This window comes from Lissotriton helveticus, chromosome 1_1, assembly GCF_964261635.1.
Source record: "Lissotriton helveticus chromosome 1_1, aLisHel1.1, whole genome shotgun sequence".
NCBI classification, from domain to species: Eukaryota; Metazoa; Chordata; class Amphibia; order Caudata; family Salamandridae; genus Lissotriton; species Lissotriton helveticus.
The window spans coordinates 901758059-901781208 of record NC_136057.1 but is presented as its reverse complement, the minus strand read 5'-3'; the positions used below and the strand labels follow the sequence as shown (position 1 = coordinate 901781208).

Genomic DNA, 23150 nt, shown 5'->3' with positions numbered 1-23150 from the left:
TGCAACCTAATGGCCCGCCCGTTACGTTCCTCTACAGTGTAAATGTCTACTCATCATATACGATTACAGTTTGCTCCGTGGCCGGCCCACGTGGTTATAGGCCCGTATTTGTATAATGACATTTTCACAATAAAGGTTTTTAAAAGAAAACATGGTAGTAGTATATACATTGGTAAAGTTTTTAATAATAGTCACTGTTTTAGAATCAGTAAAAGGCAAGTGAAATAAAGCAGACCAATTACATGAAGGGTAAAAGGTATAATACGCAGGAACGCAGTAAAGATAAATGGTCAAGGGCTGTTGTGTTTTCTACTCCTGCAACATAAAGTGATCGATAAGAATCTCATATTCAGGCGTATCGGCGACTAAGACAGCAGGCCGACCCTCTTTTGCTCAACGGCTCCGTCATGGGACGAAGAAACGCCCTTTTTCTCGAAAAAGGAATATATTTTACTTGCAGGACAGTTGTAAATTTTCCGGGAAAGTACATTAGCCTGGAACATTATAACATATATTTAAGAAAAAATAATGTTCGAAAGTAATAAAAAGCGTAATTTTTAGGTCATATGACCAAGCCTTTCATCATTAGAATAAGAAAAGTAAAATGAACCAATGAAAAGTTTTATTAACAAGTCACATGACCTGTTATGCTTACGTTACGCGCTGCGCGTCGCGCCCCGGATCACTTCCGGATGCGCTAACGCGGCGCGTCATATGACGCATTACGCGACAACGCAGGTCCAGAATATAGTCAAAATGTCTCCACCAACCAGCGGTCGGAACACAACCCCTTTCAGCAGGCTAAATAGTTCTGTTAAATGACAACAGAAGGGACAGGCAACAAGAACCATCAGTCAAAGAGGGGAGGGCTAGTTCTTCTCTACCGGGTCACGTTGGGGCGCTACCGGAACTGATCGAATTGGTAGTCTACAGTGTTTCTGGATGTTTCAGACTGAAGCTGGCATTAGCATGAGAGCACCACCATTTCGTAGCTCCGTCGTGGCCATTCCACGAGCAATAATGCTAGCCGCTCCCCACCAGAAGCCTGCGGGAGTCGGGGGCCCCCAAGACTTTTGTAGAATCTTCAAGGCTGAGGGGACGCTTTCCAGAATGGAGCCCAATCTCTAGCAGACAAGCGTCCGAGTTCCAAGGTGTCGCAGGGCAATTTTAGTGGACCACGCCCAAATCTGAAGAGCCGGCCGCCATTTTGAGAGTACTGTGGCAGCCGGCTATCGCTGCACCGCAAGAGCGGGAGCAACTCAACTACATGGTGAGCGAGACGCTGTAGTCGAAAGAGCGGGCCGTAAACAGCTGAATAGCGGAAGAGGCACAGTGTAGCAAAAGCGGGCGGAATGGCAACTGAAATGGTAAAGGGGCGCCCCACTACAGCGTGTCTTTAGGTGAAACGGATTGTGGGACAAGGTCAAGAATGGAAGAGTTACCAAAAGGAAAAAAGTTCCGCTTGATCCCGGGAGCCGGCCACCTATGTCGGGGGCGATCTCAGGCTACACCAGGAGAACACGACTTGGGGAGGGAGCCGGAGCCAAGCGCCCCCTCCGAGTCCGCGCCATCACACCGTCCCTCGGGGGCCTCCGTCAAGCGGTTCAGGGTGGCACCGCATTACATTGTTCACAAATGCAGTCACGTCCTCAAACAGCCCCCACTTTACTTTGAGAATAGTGAAGCTGAAGCAAGTGCAAATAGGCTTCAGACAGTGTTACAAGCACTCCTCAAAACTTTGAACCATCAGAGTGCATGAGTTTCATGCTCGATCGATTGAGCTAGCCGGATCGGGCAACAAAAAGTATAAAATAGTTATGTAAATAGTTGTTTAATAAAATGTTTTACCCTGTTACTTTGCTGGTGTGTTGTATATATTTGTAATATTTGCATAGAGTTTATCGTTATTTTGGGCGGGGTGGGTGGCGGAGCCGAGCTGTATTGCAGCCATCATGGTGTGGAGTTCAGTTCATCTCAATAGTTTCGTGTTTGTCATGAGGGGTTGTTCCTAATGTTTCTATTTTAGCGAGGTCAAAAAGAGATCCCATTAGTGGCCTACTGATTTTGCTCGATTCCTTTTGTTTTTTTACATGATTTTTCGCTATCTGCAAAGACTAAACAGAGTATTGCGACTCTGTGCTTGTTTGTAAATAGAGAATGAACCAAAGAGAACCAATTCTAAAACAGTAAATGCTTGGATAACAATCAATCAAATGGAGAGAGAAGCAGGCACGCCGGATTACAACGGGGGCAAAGGCCTGCGTTAACTACCCTTCACTATCTGCAAAGAGAGAGTACTCCTAATAGAAATGAGGGGGAGGGGGGAGGGCAGCATTCAAAGCAGATCAGTGTGCATAAACACGAAAATGTTTTTACTTACCACGTACTTGACATTCGACAGCTTATGATATTTGCTATTAAAAAACCATTGAAATTCACTGAAAAAACCATAGGTTAGAGACCATATATAGTTAGGAATTAGCATTTAAAAAACCTTGAAAATTCACTGAAAAAACCATAGGTTATAGACCATATATAGTTAGGGATTAGCATTTAAAAAACCTTATTTTACTCACACAAAACCATTGAAATTCCATATATAGTTAGTTGCACTAACTATATATCGCGCACCCGCAATCCACTGCTGATGATGTCACATATTACATCATTCATGACATGGTCAGTGACATCACTGATGACATCACTGATAACATCTCAAATGACATCACTGATGACATCTCAAATGACATCACTGATGACATCACTGATGACATCTCATTTGACATCAATGACCACATCACTGATGATATCATTCATGTGACAATACAATGCATCTCCTCACACTTTAATATAACCTCTGTTACACCCAGTGTTAAATACAGAGTATAATTTTTGAAACCATTGACACACCAATACTAGTTACTACATACGCACTCAGTGATTCCTATGTTTACACACACATTCACTCATTTACCCATACAATCATTCATACATACAATCACTCATCTTTACAACACTATCATATGCACTCATACACCTATACAGACTCTCACACTCTGTCACTCATCCATGGAGTTACTCACACACCTAGTCAGTCCTGTAAATAATCAATCACACTTCCATTTTCTAATCTATACAGTTAAACATAGAGCACCTTACATTTTGAAACATATACTAACACATACTTACTCTCTTATACAATCATTGATACAAGTACACATTGATCTGCACAGAGTCAAACACCTCCCAGCCAGCCACACACACACTCAGTCTCCCATACAAATACTTGGGCAATCAATCAATAACCCATATAGTTACTCATATAGCTTCTGACCAACACATGCAGCAGTTTACAGAACAACAGACATAATGATGCACAAATTAAGACAGTTTAGTCACTAACCCATGCACTCAGTGAGACACATTTAATCACTCACTCATACAGTCAGTCACGCACCTACTAAATCCTTCATCCAGACACTTCTACATCTACTCATTCTTCAATATGTAAAACATATTTAAACTTTACAGAAACACACAGTCACTGGATGATGTCATCAGTGATGTCATTTGAGATGTCATCAGTGATGTCATCAGTGATGTCACTGACCATGTCATGAATGATGTAATATGTGACATCATCAGCAGTGGATTGCGGGTGCGCGATATATAGTTAGTGCAACTAACTATATATGGAATTTCAATGGTTTTGTGTGAGTAAAATAAGGTTTTTTAAATGCTAATCCCTAACTATATATGGTCTATAACCTATGGTTTTTTCAGTGAATTTTCAAGGCTTTTTAAATGCTAATTCCTAACTATATATGGTCTCTAACCTATGGTTTTTTCAGTGAATATATATATATATATATATATATATATATATATATATATATATATATATATATATATATAAATATTCACTGAAAAAACCATAGGTTTCAGGTCATATATAGTTAGGTATTAGCATTTAAAAAACCTTGGAAATTCACTGAAAAAACCATAGGTTTCAGGTCATATATAGTTAGGTATTAGCATTTAAAAAACATTTTTTTTTTTTGCCTTGGGGGTCCTTGTGGGACCCCCTGAGCAGGTCTAGGGGGTCGGGGTGCTTCTACCCTGCCCCTTTTTTGAGTTCTACACGTTTGTTTTTCTGCTTTCCTGTGCCTCAGACTACCGAGGCACAAGATGGCTGCCAACAGTTTCTGTTTTGGAGTGTTGACAGACATTGGCAGCCAATCAGAATGCATCTCGAGCTCAAAAGGTAAGCTTACAGTAAGCTTACAGTAAGCTTACACGTAAGCTGCTATAGATATATAATTTTTTTTGAACCTAAATTACTCAAAATCCACTGGAGCACATATCTTGAGACATAGCAAAGGCACATCGGGCTACCAGTCCCTACAGTTTTGCCAAGTTTGGTGAAAATCCATTCAGCCGTTCGAGCTAAAAGTGCGACAGACCAGCCTATGGAAATTAACATGGGGAAAACACGTTTTGGGACCCCCCTTTTATCTCGGCCTCCGCTTGACGGATCCCCCCCCAAACTTTCAGGGAAGGACCGGAGCGCCGCGAGGCAAAGTTGCTCAAAAATTCAGGCAGATTCCTCAACCGGCGCCAAAGTTATTCCCAATAGAATGTTGCGATTTCCCTATGGAAATCAATCCTAACTATATATACCTACTGGCTATTGCCAGTAGGTAATATATATGATTAAAAAAAAAATATATATATATATATATATATCCTGGTACACCACTTTTCCACAACAGCTCCGTTCTGTTCAAGTAGGGGCGGACCACAGGTAGGTGTTTCAATTATTTTTTATTGTCAGCCACAACGCATTTCTGGACAGTCACTGGATGATGTCATCAGTGAGGTCATTTGAGATGTCATCAGTGATGTCACTGACCATGTAATATGTGACGTCATCATCAGTGCATTGCGGGGGCGCGAGTTATAGTTAGCTCAACTAACTATAACGGCAGTATTTCTATGGTTTTGTATGAGTGAAATGTCAAACTAACTATAATGTCCCTGAAACCTATGGTTTTTTCAGTGAAGGTTTTTTAAATGCTAATTTCTAACTATAAAGTGCCTGAAACCTATGTTTTTTCTGTGAATTTCAATGGTTTTTTAAATGCTAATTTCTAACTATAACGTCCCTGAAACCTATGCTTTTTTCAGTGAATTTCAATGGTTTTTAAACGAAAATTTCTTATTATAATGTGCCTCAATCCTATGGTTTTTTCAGTGAATCTCAAAGGTTTTTTAAATGCTAATTTCTACCCATAACATCCCTATTAAGTCTCCTTCAATCCTGAAGGTCCCTGTTGGCCAAGTAGCACACCAAGTACTTCCAGTAAGCGCCACAGAGCTGCGTTGCAGAGAGGTGTTCTGAGGCCGCGCCCCTTTTTACACCACGCTGCAAACACGGCTTCTGGTGCACTGCTGCTCGGAGGATGAAGTCCACTTGTGTCCCCGGGGCATGGCCACATATGTATATTTTTTTAAAATATTTTTTTAGGAGGGGGCTGTGTGGCCCCACTCCTGAGGGCTCTGTTGGCCCCGGGGAACCCATCCCCCGGGGAGGAATGTCTTACATTTTTTTTTTTATTGATGGAGGGGGCTGAATGGCCCCCCTCCTGGGCCACTTTTGGCCCTGGGGACCCCATCCCCCGGGGCTGGCCCTTTGAGTTGGGGACCGTGGGGGGAGCCCCAATACCCCCACGGTCCCGCCGGCCCCCGCCTCCTGAGGGAGCAGGCATTGCTTTTCCACAAGGGGTGCTGCTGATATGCAGCTCCCCTTGTGGAAAAGCAATCCTACTTCGCTTCATTGAAGCGAGAGCAGGTTTCCCTGCTCTCGCTCAATGAAGCAAAGCAGAGTTTGCTATAGCAGAGCGGGAGCCGCACGGCTCCCGCCCTGCCATCGCAAACAGCAGTGTCCCTGGGGTAAGCACCCCAGGACACTGCAGGAGCCGCCCTGGCGGGTGGCGGTCCTAGGGCCATCAAGGGCTCCAGGAGCGGGGCCGCGCGGTGTCCCTCCCAACGTTTAAAGCCCCAGGTAGGTGGCGGTCCACGGGGCTTCCCCCAACCCTTATTTAATGAAGCCCCAGGGAGGTGGTGGTCCTCGGGGCAGCATGGGGGGTTGGGACCCCCCCATGCATTATTTTTTCTTAAAAGCCCTGGGGAGGTGGTGGTCTCTGGGCTGCGGGGGGGCTGCATGCCCCCCACACATTATCAACATAGCCCCGGGAAGGTGGTGCTCCCCGGGGCTTCAGGGGCCGCCACAGGCCTCCCCTACAATAATGAGGATTGCCCCTGGGACCTGGCCCACCAGGGGGCTTTTTTAATTTTCTACGGGGTTTGCGCACCCAACGCAACCTGGCCGAAAATGTTTTTTAAAAAAAAGACATTTTGGGCCCTGGGAGTCCTTGTGGGAGCCCCTGAGCAGGCCTAGGGGTCAGGGTGATTATACCCTGCCACCTTTTCTTGTTTTTTATATTTGTTTTACTGTCACAAGATGGCTGCCAACACTTCCTGGTTTGGAGTGTTGGCAGCCAATCAGAGTGAAGCTCATGCCCGGGAGGGTTTGCGATCCCACCTTGGTGCTTAGATATCAAAACTTTCTTTTTCTAATTTCTCAGCAACAACTGAACAGATTTACACCAGTTAGCTACCTTGTTGCCAAATTTGGTTTAATTCCGTTCAGCAGTTCGGGCTGTAGCTTTGTCTCAAGTTTCCTATGGAGGACAGATATCAAACCCATTATTTTTCTAATTTCTCAGGAACTACTGAACGGACTTACACCATTAAAAAAAAAAGGTCTCTTTCTGAACCAAGACTTACCTTTTTGCCAAATTTGGCGTAATTCCATTTAGCAGTTCGGGCTGTAGCTTTGTCTAAAGTTTCCTATGGAAATTAACATGGGAAAAATGCATTTTGGGCCCCCCCCTTTTTTCTCAGCCCCCACTTACCGGCCGGAGCTGGCCACTCCCAATGCCCCAATGTATACAATCTGCACCTTCCCTACCTACCTCCAAATCATGTACACCACTCTTTTAGATGACAATTCTTCTCTCAAGCTATAGCTCCATCCAGTTTACTAGGCTAATACTTTTTCCATGCATGCAAAACCATAGGACACCATGCACCTACATCCCACATTACCGAGCTGGACATACACTATTTAGTTCTTACGAGGAAATTAAAAAAGCATTAGGATAAGGCCGTTATCATATCCATTGATTAGTCTCATAGTAAAATATGGCTATGGGATAATCAGTGCACTTTTCATTAAACATGAAGTTAAAAAGGGTGTAGGGCTGGTGGTAAACTCTCGGATGTATGACGGTACAACGCGTACCGTTACAACGCGTACCTTTACGACGCAGGTTTAACAACGCAAGTCGTTACAACGACTTGCGTTGGGGGGTGCTGGATAGTGAATAGTTTAACGTACTATTCCAACTCCAGTCCCCGTGGATAGTAGGGAAGGTGTTGGATAGTAAATTAAACTATCCCCTATCCTAGAGCGCCCCCCAGTGAAAGTCGTTGTAACGACTTTAGTTGTAAATCCTGCGTTGTAACGGTTCCGCATTGTAACGGTTCCGTTGTAAAGGATGTTTCCCTAAACTCTCACTATGGAATAGAAAAAAAGAGGCTTGGATGATATAATGTTAGGAAGGTCAGTTAGAAAGAACCAAGGTTCACATCTTCAGTGCTAGACTCAAGTGTGCACTTGCAAACAAGATGTATAACTTTGATATACGTGAATTAATGAAAACATGAAAACTGGGAAGCCACATTGGAGAAAAACAATTCATGGCAAACTAATTTTAAGGTAAGACAAGTGAAAAGTGTACAGAAAGTAGGACATAATACCTGGATTTTTCATTCACGCACTCTTAGTGTGGATCACGGTGATCTGCACAGCACTTAGCCCGGCTAGTGTTGTGCACATTCAAAAGCTCTTAGTGTGAACCATGGTGATCTGCACACAATTTATCCCAGCTAGTGTTGTAAGGTGGAATAAATCTGTTAGGACTTAGCACACCTTGAAAACATCATCACAGTGATTTTTCACATACATTTATTATCCCCCTAGCTGGCATTTTGGGTGTACACAATGCAACAAAGTGTGATTTCACCACATGCTTTTCTGTCATGTCCGGGTTTACCTCCTGTGAACTGGGAGCAATGGAAAGAAGTATTTGAAGCATATTTAGAAGCCATTGAAGGTGATGTGTTTACCCAAAAGAAATAAATTGCATTAGTGCATCACTCCTTGGGCACCGAGTGCAGAAAAGTATTGAAACATCTACCAGCTGCAACAGTGTTGGGGGGAGGGTGATGTACTAGATGAGTATGTGCCAGCCATTAAAGTGCTAGACTTAGGTTTTAGAAAGAAAAGGAATGCCTTTATGGAACAGCACAAATGTTATAGGGGACATCAATTGCCTGGTGAGTCAGTAGAAACATGTGTCAGTACCTTAGGGTATTGGCCTTCACATATGACTTCAAGGCGTTTGAAGATGAGGTCATGCGTGATCAAGTTGTGGACAAGTCCAATAGCAAGAAAGTGCAGGAAAAGCTGCTCTTGACAATGGACAATCTCACCTTGGATAAGGCTATTGAAATAGTGAGTAGGATTGAATCAACAACTAAGTTTATGGAACAAGTCTCCATAGGTACACAAGTGCATGCCCAGCAACATGAAGGCAAAACAAAGAAAAAGTGGTCCAAGAATGAGGAAAGGTAAATACCGTAGGGGTATTCTTAATGTGGTAGTAAAACTCATTTAGGAAATTCATCCAGTTGTCCTGCTACTGATAGGATATGAGGGAAATGTAAGAAAAGGGGACATTTCCCACGTCTGAGAATGGAGAGGTAGAAGTATTGGGTGGTCTTGTCTTCAAGAAGTCTCAATGTATGGTAGATGTGAACAGAATCACCATTAGTATGATGGCTGATTCAGGGTCATTTTTAACTTTGATAGGTATGGATGAGTGGAAAAGATTTCTGAACTTGCAGATGACAAGGTCAAAAGTGAACCTGGTAGCATATGGATGTAAGCCCATCAATGTGGTAGGTGAACTTGATGCCACTCTAAGCTTTAAAGGGCATGTGATGTGGCCCAAGCAATGGTGTATGTGGTTATGAAAGGCTCATGTTTGCTGGGTTGGTTGGAGCAGAGAAATCTTGGAATCATGTTAGATCCCAACAGCCCAGAACAAGTGATGTTACGCAGTGAGAAAATGGGGGTGTTGACTGTTGGCAAATGTGTGTGGGAGGATACTTTTCCCGAAGTGTTTGGCAAGAAGTTGGGAAAAATCAAGGGGTTCATGTACCAGATTTGTTTAAAAGCAGGTGCTGAGCCAATGGTGCACATGGCAAGACATGTTCTATCGCCATGAGGGATGAATTGAATAAGGAACTGGAGAAACTATATTCGCAAGTTTTAATGGGGCCTAGAGAGCACAGAATGCCTTTCTCCAGTAGTACTAGCTAGGAAGGCTAATGGATCATTGAGGATGTGTTTCGATCTGAGGGATGTGAATGAAAGCATATGGGTTGACAGGCATCCCCTACCCAACATTTTAGAAATGTTGATCACTCTTAAGGGGGCAAGGATTTTCACTACATTGGACATGTCATCTGCAATACCATCAAATCACATTACATCGAGGCTCTCGACTTTTAACATTATTCGTGACTCAGGGTGGTGCTTACAGGTTTAAGCAGATGCCTGTTGGATTGGTTGAGGCCTCATCTGTGTTTCAGCATGTTCTGAAGGCCATGTTTAAGGGCATTGAAAACGTGAGGTGCTTTCAGGATGACATACTAGTTTTTGGTGCTGATGATGATGCACATGACAAAACCCTAGCATTAGTGTTGTCTATTTTGAAGGAATAAGGGGTCACTTTGAAACCAAGTAAATGGCGATTTGCAGTAACCAGTGTTTGAGTATTTGGGACATAAATTGTCTGGCAGGGGAGTGGAACCAAAGGAGAGTTTGGTGAAGGCAATTAAAGATTTTCCTGCACTGCAAAACAAAGACCAAAGGCCAGATGTAGGTAAATATCATTTACCGATTCTAAAATACCGAATTTTACCGATTCGGTATTTTAGAATCGGTAAATGATATGTAGCTAATGATTAGGTAAATTTTACCAAATCGGAAAAATTCGGTAAATACCAATTCGGTATTTACCAAATCGGTATTCCCCATTCATTCCTATGGGCCTGGAGGCCCATAGGAATGAATGAGAATTACCGATTCGGTAAATACCGAATCAGTAATAGGGGGTAGACCTACAAGGGTGGCAGGGTGTCACATTGACACCCTGTTGCACCCCTGTATAGTGCATGGGTGCACATGTGGCAGACATACATGCCCTAAGGTCATGTATGTCTGCCACATGGCACTGAATAAAAAGCAAAAAATTGCTTTTTGAAAGGTATTCAGAATTTACCACCAGCTAATAGTTGGTGGTAAATAACGAATCCTTAAATGTAAAAAGCACTCACTTGAGTGCTCTCTACATTAAGGATTCGGTAATTTACTGAATCGGTATGTTAAGAATTCGGTAATTTACCGATTCCTTAAGTTACTGATTCGGTAAATTACCGAATCCTACAATTTGGCCACCTACATTTGAAAAGCCTAATTCCGGTCGGTAATGGCCGAAATTCGGTAATTTCGGCCTTTACCGATTAGGCTTCCTACATCTGGCCCCAATTGTGGTCTTTCTTGAATGCTTGAATTTTATTTGCATTTTGTACCATAATGTGCAGGAAGGACAAAAATGTGGAGAGTTTTTATTAAAGAAGAGTGAAACATTTAATTGGACTGGGGAGGTGAACATGGAGTTTGGTGTGATAAAGGGGGAGATAGCCAAGGCTATTCTGCTCAAAAGACTTGACATTGAAAATTAGAGGAAACATTTTAAATGAAAGATAAAGTTCAGGAAAAATCTAAATTTACATTAAAGTTCAGTGGAGCTGAGGGGTTTTTGGGTTCAAGGTTGGGTGATGTTTAGGGGTGATGGGTTTCTAAAGGTCGGGGAAGGGTGAAGTTCATGTATAGAAAGTGGTTTTTAGAGTTCAGAGGTGGATGAAGTTTAGGGGTAGGGAGTTTTTTTAGTGATTCGGAATGGGCGGAGTTTAGGGTTGGTGAGGGGTTTTTAGAGTTCACTGGACTTTTTTATGGAGTTTAGGTGTGCGAGGGGATTTTTAGTGTTCAGGGCCTGGTGAAGTGCAAGGGTGTTGAGTTTTTTTTTATGGTTTACGAAAGGGCAAGTTTAGGGATGGTAAGGGTTTTTAAGGTTCAGTGATGTGTAGAATTTAGGGGTGGTGGAGGTTTTATAGAAAACAGGAATGGGTGGAGTGTAGTGTGGTGTGAAGTTTTTAGGACTAAGGAATGAGCAAGTTTAGATGTAGGAAGGATTTCTAGGTTCAGGGATCGGTGGAGTTTAGGGACAGTGAGGGTTTTTTAAGGGGTCAGGGTGGATTGTGATTAGGGGCATGAGGGTTTTTCAGGGTTCAAGGATGGGTGAGGCTTAGGAGTAGAAAGAGTTTTCAGGGTTCAAGAAGAGGTGTCATTTAGGGTTAGTGAGAGGTTTTACCACTCAGGGATGGGTGGAGTTTAGGGGTTGAAAGGGTGTTTAGGGTTCAGGGATCGGTGGAGTTTAGGGGTCCTAGATGGGTGGAGTTTCGGTATGGTGAGGGTTTTTTTGGTTCACACATCGGTCGAGTTTAGGTGTAGAAGGGGTTTTTAGGGTTCTGAGATAGGAGGAGTTTAGGGCCCATGGATGGGCACAGTTTCGGTATGTTGAAGGGCTTTTAGGGGCAGGGATGAATAGTGATAGGGGTTCTGAGGGGGTCAGTATGGATGATGTTCATGGGTGGTGAGGGGTCAGAGAATTAAAAGCACCTGAAGTAATTGTTTGACATTGTAAAATATATAAATCCACAATAATGCCTCCTGAAGTAAAATACTGAAATAAATACCTATGGCGCAAATGTTTCTGAAAGTAAGACCTGCAAACATTACATTAAAACGTTAAGAGCAAAAGCTAATTTCAAAACAAAGGCATTTTATCAATTGTTTTTTAAGAAATGGTGATTGCCATTCAGCCTGCAAATTTCCTTTAAACAGTTTAGGTAAGATGGTTTGTCAGTAATGATATTCCATGAAAAGTTTTCTATGAAATTACATACACAGCTGTATAACTCTTACTTCCTTCAGACATACGCCCTAACAAGGCTGAAAATAAAAAAGGACCAGTGTCTGGCAGAGATTTGTCGACCATTAAGGCAAACATATTTGGAGCCTGCTGACCAGAGACTGGAACAGCCATTCCTGTAGTCAAAGAATGGTAAATAAAGGTATGGACCAATGATTGCATGTCTGCTGCTGACAGGCATGGGGTGCACCCCATGGCTCAGTAAGGTTGTTTTCCTGCTCAAAAGTGCAAGTACACTGTCCATGGAAGCCTTTTGATGCCTACAAAACACTTAAATAGACCACTTGATCAATCTAATGGCTATTGGAGTATTCCAATCTCAAGGGAATCATTACAACAATCATGTTGTCAATTTCAAAGTGCATTGAGACATTTTGTGGTTTGTGTCGCAACAGTATGTTCCTGAAACGAAAATTTCTAGGTTTGTAGAGGTGTCATTGCCCATGGTTCATTGGTCAATAACAAGTCTATGTGCGCACTGCCCAGGGGGCAGCAACAATTCAAGGCATTATCACAGTTGCACAATCAGTTCTTATAGAGATAATTTCATGGCTCAAGTAGATCATTTCATGGTGTCAATTATATTCAGCATGCAGCTAATTTTATGGCTCCTACTCACAAACAAATGTCTCATGTAGGCTCTTTTGTGACTTGTAGGCAAATATCCGGCTCACTGTGGCAATTAATCAATAATATATAGTTGGTTTCCCATAGGGTTAAATCAATTATCAACAGTGCCCTCTTGCCCAAAACACACCTAAGTCCTTTGCGGTTAATCCAAGATACTGATGGCGGCTGATGCTGTGGTGTATAAACAGATGAGATCTATTCCTGCTACTTCTGTCCTGATGAGGCCTGGAATTTATTGAAGGCTGAAAAGTGTTCAGGTCATGAGACGGAGGAGTCCAGCTTTAAATTAAGGACTGTGCATACATTTTCTATAAGTGGTGACTCAAAGGGTGACAAAAGTGCTTTGACCCTCCTACCACTTTATATTTATGGACTACCTCTAACGTATACTATACTGTAAAATTGAGAAAACTTGGGCATGTGTAAATACATTTTGTTAGCAGAATTTTTGGGTAAATGGCTTTGTAATTTGTATAAATACGATATGTTTCAGTATGCAATATTTTAATATATTGATATCAAATGTGTAGATACTCCGTGGATGATGAGTAGATGAGGGCATGATAAACGAAGTATTGATGTGTTAACCTGATTTAAATAGCATTCACAATGGCAATTGGAAAGTCATTAGAGCATTGTTGATAATTAATGTATCCCTACAGGAAACTAACTATATATGATTGTCTATGACCCAGGTTTCGTTAGGATTATTTGGGAAGCCCCTCTATAGTTCAATCATTGCAGCAATTAAACAGATTATGATATCAATGATATGGCTCATGTAAGAAACTTTGCAGCTCATGCAACACATTCACAGCTGATTTATCTATTTGTGCAGTGACACAGTGTATTCAATTGAGGGTGATAACAACACCATGATTGTTATAAATACTGAAGACAATATTGTGATGCATTTGGCAGTTTCAAGACGTGGTACAATTGTATTTGCGGTCCAACTGCAATTTCGCAACTTGATACATCCTGCAATATTACCAGATGCATTGAAGGTACCATTAACCCAATGCCCCAGTCTTATGCTCACATTAAACTTGCTACTGTATTAAAGGGGTTGCAGTCTTAAATGGCATTACCTTAAGCAACTTTAATTAGATGCATTACCACCTGCGTTTCTAAACTGAAAACCCAGCACTGGAGCAGTATGTCCCAGTGATGCACAGCTAAATGACGAAGTTAGGGACAAGAAATCTGTTATCTTATTTAGAATACATTAAGTTTTGAAACATTTTTCTATTGCTTCTAACTGGGTGAGTGTGGTAAACAGGACTATTCATGCAGCTACAGAAGGGCAGGTGCATCATAGAAGTCAAGGGGGTAATTCCAACCGTGTCATCGCATCTTGTTCTTTAATGTACACTGAGTAACATGCATGCTACATGTATGAGATTCAAAACCCACCTTCTTCAGAGTAGCCCCCGGTAGGAAATTGGGTAATGGTTGTATGGGGAGAAACCCTACTCAAGCAGCAACCACAATTCTTGTCAAGGTGAAACACAAGCAAAGCCCAAATGAACCTGTGCTTTACCCTCTGGCAGCATGGCACAAAGTAAGGCTTACCTTAGTATGTATGCAGTACTAAAGTGAAAACGCAACACAAGAAAAATCCCACACCAATTTAGAAAAATAGAGCAAATGATTTGACACCTATACAACACAAATCAAATCATTAGAACCGGAGATATGCAATTTTAAAGAGTTCAGGTAAGGATAGCACCTAAAGGCACAAAGCACCACGTGCGATTATCTGGTTGTGCAAGACTGGGTGAAAGTCACAAGTTCAGGCCAACCGCGATGGAGCGCGTGCCGAATATTACCTTCTAAAGTGCAGCGCGAAGAGGTCCATTGGCGGTGAAGAGGGAGGGGGGGCGCGAGGAGCAGGGAAAACATCACGGATGGTCCTCGTACTGCGAAAAACAGGCCGAGCATCGTGGGCAGTCGTCTTTGAAGCACGAAGATCATGTCAGGCATCATGGATGGTCATTGCTGGAGATTCACGCTGGTGGCCACTGTGGCCTGTTGATGCTGTAGTGCAAATTGCAGATCTACTGTTGCTAGTTGTCATTGGCGGTCACTGTAGCATGAAGCGTCGGGTTCACCAGAACTTCGCATTGGCGGTCGGCATGGGCGACAAGATCTTGATGAAAACAGATCTATTCGCAGTCACGAAGTGCCAACAATCTTTGAATTTCTTTTTGTCTTAAATGGGGAGCTCACTGATGTCACATCAAGGGTCCAGGACCTGAGGGACACCTCCTGAGGGATCTGGAACTCATTCCAGAAGAGGCCATAAGGACTCAAGTAGGTCCAGGCAGCAGGTCAGCTGGGCAGATGTAAGGGACCTCTCGAGCTTGTAACGTCCCTGTAGCTCAGAAACAGGCAGTCAGTCAGCTGACCCTTGGAGTCGTTTCAGCTGGGATGGAGGGTACAGGTCCAGTCTTCCTTATCAGCCAGCAGGGCAGCAGAGTAGCAGTCCTTCTTACAGCAGAGCAGCACGGCTTCGACAAGTCTGAGGGTCCAGTATTTATCCTTGGTGCCAGATTTGAAGTAGGAGACGTTTCTGAAGGGTTCAATCCACAGAGGTGCTTGGAATAAATGCCAGCTACACCTAGTCATGTGACCCAGGATAGAGGCACCAAATGGTTGGAACAAGAACATGCTTACTTTCTAAAAGGGACATTTTTAGAATTATGACTTAAAATCCAAATGTATCATTAAAGAGGGTTATAGATTACAATTCTTTAGACACCAAACTCAATATTTTTACTGGCTCCCAATTGAAAGTTATCACTTATTAAATGTAATAAGGTAACCTAATGTTATACTATGTGAGAGGCAGGCCTTGCAATAGTGAAGAAACTAATTTAAGAGTTTTTCACTACCAGTACATGTAAAAGTTAAATATACATATCCAACTATTTAAATACACTGTACAGTGCCCTATTAGCTTTTTAGGGCCTACCCTAGGGGTAGCTTATATGTAAGAAAAAGGAAAGTTTAGGCCTGGCAAAATGTTTTGTTTTGCAGGTCAAAATGGCAGTTTACAACTGCACTCACAGGCTGCAGTGGCTGGCCTGAGGCATGTTGAAAAGTGCTACTTAAGTGTGGGGCACAATTAGTGCTGCAGACCCACTAGTACCAATTTAACTTGCAGGCCCTTGTTTGTTTTTGGTTTTTTAAAAAGTTTTATATAGCGTGAACTTGACCCAAAGGTATCAGGTATCAGAGCGCTGTATTTTTATTTATTTATTTGTGCAATTTATATAGCGCACAAATACACGAAGGTGTCTTGGCGCTGAAAGACAGTAATGCTGAGCTGTTGGAATAATTAATTACTGGTTGAAGAGCCACATTTTTACTAGCTTCTTGAAAGTAAGAAGGGAGGGGCTGGCCCTGATGTAAGGGGGCAAGGTGTTTACATGTGCACCAGTTTCATTACAGAAGGACACATTAATTTTTTGTTGTTGTTAGGCACAGGGAGATTAAGTGATTTGCTCAGAATCATAGGATGTTGAGTGTCTTTGCCGAGACTCAAACCCGGTTCCCCAGAATTAAGGTCAACCGCCCTAGCCGTTAGGCCACATGTAGTACCACTTTACTAGGGACTTATAAGTAAATTAAATGTGCCAATTGGATGGAAGCCAATGTTACCATGTTTTAGGGAGAGAGCACAAGCACTTTAGTACTCGTTAACAGTGGTAAAGTGTGCAGAGTCCTAAGGCCGGCAGAAACAGGGGGATTGAAGTAAAACCATGCGACAGATGCCAGGTCCAAATTACATGGTTCACTACATAGTTATTTCAGTTGTGGTGCAAATCAACATTTAGGTTTAAATGGCGTAGGCAAGATCTTTTTGGTCAGTAGATACACATGTTTCTCTGCCCTTTTTTGGCATTCTCCTGTTCAGCTGACTTGGTGAGCCAGGGATGTTGGGAAAATGTCCTCTAGGTTATCAGCTCATGGAGCTTGATGATTCAATTCTCGATCTTGGAAAGAACAGAGGTTTGTGATCAGTTATCTGTTCAAAAGTGTGACTGTGCAAAAAGATTTGAAAGTGGCTCACCTGAGAAATGTGATGGCCTGTTTTTCTTTCTTAGAGTACCTTTATTCGCTGGTGGCAAGTGCTTTATAGGCAATGCCACTAATACTTGCTACTCTAGTCGATCATCTGGTATTGTTGGCACACTCCGACTTTCTTTGTATATTTACATTGATAACGAGGCATGATGACATCGAATGCCTCCCTTTGTGTACTAGTCTTTTCTCTTTAGGTGATCTTGCAGAGTTTCTGAGTAGGTCAGGAGGACTGATGAACCTTTCACAGTATGTCCCATTTCCCAGGATGTTCCTCACTTACAACATATTTTGGGAGTGGCTGTTGACTTGAAATAGTAACTACTTGAGGCCAGGTGTTTTACACCGTGTTCATGACTATTCATCCAAAGACTGCAAAGGTCACTTTCTGTAATTCACTGGAAGAGGAGACCACTGTCTTAAAGTCTCCTAGGCATGATATAGCCCATATAAGATGGTCATCTGTCAGAGCTAACTCCCCTAATCCATGGCTAAGGGGAGTGGCTTCCCACGGACAATTGCTCGGCTTTTGAGACTACATGCATCACATACAAGTGGATTCATTTGAATAATCCTGAATACTTATTTAAAAACTTCAACTTTCTGATAAAAACAGAACTTAAAGAAACCATGCTCTAGATAAGCTTTACAGCCTTAGATTGTAACGTCTTCCACAATCATACTCTGAAAAGGGTCCAAGGATTTGGAATGCTATACTGACACACATCTCACAGGCCACATCAATCTCTGCTTTTATTTATTTATACATTTATAAAGCGCTTAGTTACACCGCCGGTGTGTTCCCGTGCTGGAAGCAGGCTATCATAAGGCAGAAAAGGAAAGGCTAGAGTGACCACTCAGCTCTCAGGCAAATGACTGGAGGTTTCAACAGTCTATTCTGGTTTGATGTGGGGAAAAGCCATGTCTTTAGGTTTTTGCAGAAGGTGGCTTCACAGGGATCCGTTCTAATGTCTGCTGGCAGTGTGTTCCAGTGTTTGGCTGCCAGGAATCTAAAGGAGCGTCCACCCATCTTTGCCTTCTGTATTCTTGGTATAATTACCAGAGCCCTTCATTTGGATCTAAGGTTCCGGCTGGTTATGTAGGCTGTTATCATTGCTTGGAGATACCATGGACCTTTTTTCGCCAGGATTCAGTGGCAGTAGCACATTGTCTTGAACAATATTCTTTTCTCCACAGGTAGCCAATGCAGGTGTGCCAGGGCTTTTGTTATAGATGTTCGCCTTGGGAGATTCCTCACTAGGTGGGCTGCAGCGTTTTATATCGATTGCAGCTTCTTTAGCCCTTTTTTGGATGAACCTAAATAGAGGCCATTACCGTAGTCCATCTGGGAGGTGACCACAGCATGTACTATTGTTCGCCTTGCATTGATGGGTAATAGATCGAGGATCTTCCTCAGTACTTTCAGGGTCCCGAAGCATTTACCCGTCACTTTCCGGATTTGACTTTCAAATGTCAATTTGGAGTCAAACCACAGTCCAAGGTTTTTCACTTCTTCCTTAGGGGTTGGTAGTTGACCCAGCATCTCAGGTCACCAAGCAGATGTCCAAACAGATGGAGCCTTTCCTACAATCAGCACCTCTGTTTTTTTACCATTGAGCTTCAGGCAATGGTAAGACATTCATGCTGCTACCTCCTCCAAACTTTGGGAGAATTGGTGGGCTGTAGTTCTGGATTTTGAGACAGTGTGACAATTAGCTGAGTATCATCTGCATATGATACAATGGTCACATTATGACCTTCCACTATATCTGCAAGCAGCCCCATGTATAAATTGAACAGCATGGGGCTCAGAATTGAGCCCTGTGGGACTCCCTGTAACAGGGGGATACACTTGGATGTATATGAGTGTTGAGTAACCTGGAAACACCGTAAAGACAGGAAAGATGTCATCCAGCGCAATGCCAAGTTCTTCACGCCGCACGTCTCTAATCTTTGGAGAAGGAGGCCGTGGGAGATGGTGTCAAAATCTGCACTTAGATCCAACAGTTTCGGTGGCCAGGACCAGAGCCGATTCAGTAGAGTGCGCAGCTTTGTAGCCTAATTGCGAGGGGTGAAATAGGATATTCCTGTCGATATGGTTCATTAGCTGTTTATTCGTTATTTTCTCTGCAATTTTTGCAAAGAAGGGAAGTAATGAGATTGGACGTAGATTCTCTAATACCGAATGCTCTATTGATGGCTTTTTTTTAGTGGGTGTACTAGTGCTTGTTTCCATTCATGAGGTACTTCTCCCAGTTGAAAGGAGCAAGTAATTAACTCCGAGATGAAAGGCATGATAAAGTTGCATCCCTGCATTTGAATCTCTGGGCATGCTGGGTCCAGTGGGGATCCAGATTTATTTCCGCTAGCTAGGCCCTTCATCTCTTCTAGTTCTGGCACCTTGAATTCATCCAGGGTTTCTCCCTTAAATACTTTATTTGGCCTGCATTCAGTGTTTCTGCCCAGGAGTTCTTCCGTAGGGAAGGAGTCATATATTTTTGCCACTTTCCCTGCAAAGAAATCAGCGATTCTATTGCAGGACTCTGCCGATGCGGCAGTTGGCTCTGATAATTTATCGGTTGACTGTAGTGATTTCAGTATGGAGAACATTTCTTTTGAAGAGTTTTTTGCCCTTTCAATTTTCTCTGAGTAGAAATCACATTGTATTTTCTTAATAAGTGTATAGTATATTTTTTGTTCTGTTTTAAACTCCTCATACAGTAATTCTTGCACCATCTGCACTCCAACTGTTTACACTTTTTTTGGCCTTTATTAATGGTTCATTAAACCATGGTACCGATGCTTTCGACCTCTTAGTAATAGTAGTAGTCCATGGTGCTACCTCATCCAGTGCAACCGTTATCCATGTTTCAATTGGGCTCCTTTTTTCAGTGAGACCTGTTAGAAATGGGGGTCTCTAGTAAGCAATAGTTTGCACCTTTGCCTAGTAGGAACCCTTCTTCCTAGTCTGGGTTAGGGCGATACACTTCTAAAATAACGCCTGCTCACCCCGTTGGTAGCTTGGCAAGAGCAGGTAGGCTTATCTCAGAGGCAGTGTGTAAAGCATTTGTGAACACTTACAGTAATACAGTGAAAACACTACAAATGGACACCACACAAGTTTAGAAAAATAAGTAATCTTTATCTAAACCAAACAAGACCACAATGACAAAAATCCACAATACAGTAATTAAAATGTAATCCTTAGAAGGCAAAAACTGTTCTGTCCATAGCAAACTATAGATGTTACACAAAGTACCTTGGATCCTTACTCCAGGGGAGGTATTGCATCGGTTCCTTACTGCCACGCAGGGGAGGTGATGCATTGGTTCCCTACTGTGCGAGGAGGTGATGCGTTAGTTTCTTACTGCGGCCCCAGCGTTCTTGTAGATTTGGCGACCTGGTGCGATGCGTGGGGATCGAGGATGCGTAGTTTCACGATGTGGCAGAGGCGGCAATAGCGCTGCGCTGGTCTCTCCAGCTGCGGTCCCGCGAAGGGTTGGATCTTGTAGCCGCAGAGAAGGGCCTGCGCTGGATTCGGTGTAGTGATCTCGCACTTCGAAGATCGCTGCACGGATTCAGCATGTGGAGTTTTCTACAGGCACGGTTAGGCTTCATCTATTTCTTCAAAAAGAACAATTGATGGACAAAATGCAGGACACTGTCATACATTCACCCCAGTACAGAGATCTGGGCCTAAATCCATCGTTTTTTGCTCACCATGCCATTCCAGTTTGAGCCCAGCCATATGCAAATCAGTCTTGACTCTGCCTCATGGAACAGTCCAGCCCGAACTGCCAGGCCAGGTCCTCCTTGGACTGGAACCAAGCATTTTAGGACCAGTTTGGGGTTTCATCCCTCATCAGCCAGGATAGCTTGACTCCAGTGGCACGGAGAGCACAGGACCCATGTCTGGGCATATCCGTCCCACTCGGGGTGACAAATGCAAAAGAAGAATTGATGGACAGAATGCAGAACAATGTCATACATTCACCCCAGTACAGAGATCTGGGCGTAAATCCATTGTTTTTTTGCTCACCATGGCATTCCAGTTTGAACCCACCCATATGCAAATCAGTCTTGACCCTGTGCCTCATGGGAACAATCCAGCCCGAACTGCCAGGCCAGGTCCTTCCTGGACTGGAAACATGCATCCTAGGACCGGTTTATGGGTTTCAACCCTCATCAGCCAGGATACCGTGACTCCAGTGGCATGGAGAGCACAGGACCCACGTCTGGACATACCCATCCCACTCGGGGTGACACAATGCAGAACAATGTCGTACATTCACCCCAGTACAGAGATCTGGGCCTAAATCCATCATTTTGTGCTCACCATGCCATTCCAGTTTGAGCCCAGCCATATGCAAATCCGTTTTTACCCGGCGCCTCATGGGAACAGTCCAGCCCGAACTGCCCGGCCAGGTCCACTCTGGACTGGAAACTTTGTTCGCCCTAAGTGTGGCAGGGTATGCTCAGACGTGAGTCCCTTGTTCACTTGGCCACTGGATTCAAGATAGCCTGGCTGATGAGGATTATGACTCCGAAACCGGTCCCAGGATGCTTGTTTCCGGTCCAAGGAAGACATGGCTTGGCAGTTCGGGCTGGACTGTTCCCATAAGGCACAGGGTCAGACTGATTTGCATATAGCCATGTCTGAACTGGGGTGGCTGAGTGAACTAAAGAATGGTGATGGATTAAACCCAGATCAGTTGACTGGGGGAGAGTGTTTGATTTGTTCAAACGCTCCGTCCATCATCCCCTTTTGTATCACTGGACTGGAAACAAGCATCCTAGGACCGATTTATGGGTTTCACCCCTCATCAGCCAGGATAGCTTGACCCCAGTGGCATGGAGAGCATGGGACCCACGTCTGGGCATACCCGTCCCACTCGGGGTGACAAATGCAAAAAGAAGAATTGATGGACAGAATGCAGAACAATGTCATACATTCACTCCAGTATAGAGATCTGGGCCTAAATCCATCGGTTTCTTCAGTGGCTAAGCGGCGATGCATCGGAAACAGGAGCGGATCCGTCGGAGGAACAACCCCCAAATGCCCAACACCGCAACAGCCACCTCTTGGAAGGTCATACTCCCAACAAGGAAGTTCAGGGGAGCTGCTGGTAAAATCTTTGTATCCCTGAGGCTTCAGAACAGGAGGCAAGCTCTACTTCAAGCACTTGGAGCTCATCTTCAAGCAGGATACACAGCAAAGTCTATTCCTCTCCTTGGCAGAAACCGCCACTGCAGGCCATCCCCAGAGAGCACACAGCAAAGGCGCGGTACATCACCTTCAGCTTTCCCAGCTCTTCTCCTTGGCAGAGGTTCCTCTTGAGTCCAGAAGTATTCTAAAGTCCTGGGGTCTGGGCCCCAATATTTATATTCCATTTCTCTTTGTTCTCTTGTGGCAGAGAGACTCTGTGCTCAGTCAAAACCAGTCTGTCCTCTCTGGTCCAGCTTCCCGGCAGGAGGTAGAGACAGCATTGTGTAAGGCAGACCAGGCCCATTCAGGTGAAAGGAAATCTCCTCCCCTACTCTAAATGCAGCACAGGTCTATTCAGCCCAGCCCTGACTCATCCAGGAAAGGCAGGACACACGTTGACACCCCAAGTGGCTGTCTACAGTGAATTCACATCCCCAGCCCCTGTCACTCCACAGCCAGACAGCCAATCCACAAACCAGGAGAGGCTCACAGGATGGCTAAGAAAGAAAATACCCACTTTCTAAAAGGGGTATTTTCAAACACAGTATGTAAAGATCGTCCTCACAAAAATTGCATCTTTATATTCTGAGTTCAGGCATACTAAACTTCACATTCCTATCTTGTCCCAATGGGACATTATATTTATAAGATGTTATAAATAAACTCCCATTCTATCCTATAGGACAGATAGCCTTTCAATAGTGTAAAACGAAATTCACTCTAGTTCACTATCGGGACATGCTACACACACCAGGACAGGTCCTAACTTTCACATACACTGCACCCTGCCCACTGAGGTGCCCTGGGTCTACCTTAGGGGTGACTCACATGTAAGAAAAGGAAAGGTTAGGGCCTGGCAAGTTGGTGCACTTGCCAGGTCGACATAGCAGTACCAGACCTCACACAGACACTGCAGTGGCGGGTCTGAGAACCTTTTGCAAGACTGCTTGTGTGGGTGGCACAACCAGTGCTGCAGG

At 43.6% G+C, this 23150-nt stretch overlaps 1 protein-coding gene across 1 annotated transcript in view; it reads right to left on the bottom strand.

The window, feature by feature from the left end:
* Nucleotides 1-23150, bottom strand: part of LOC144771275 (uncharacterized protein C3orf20 homolog) — a 315600-nt gene that overhangs the window by 199521 nt on the left and 92929 nt on the right. The window lies entirely within an intron of this gene.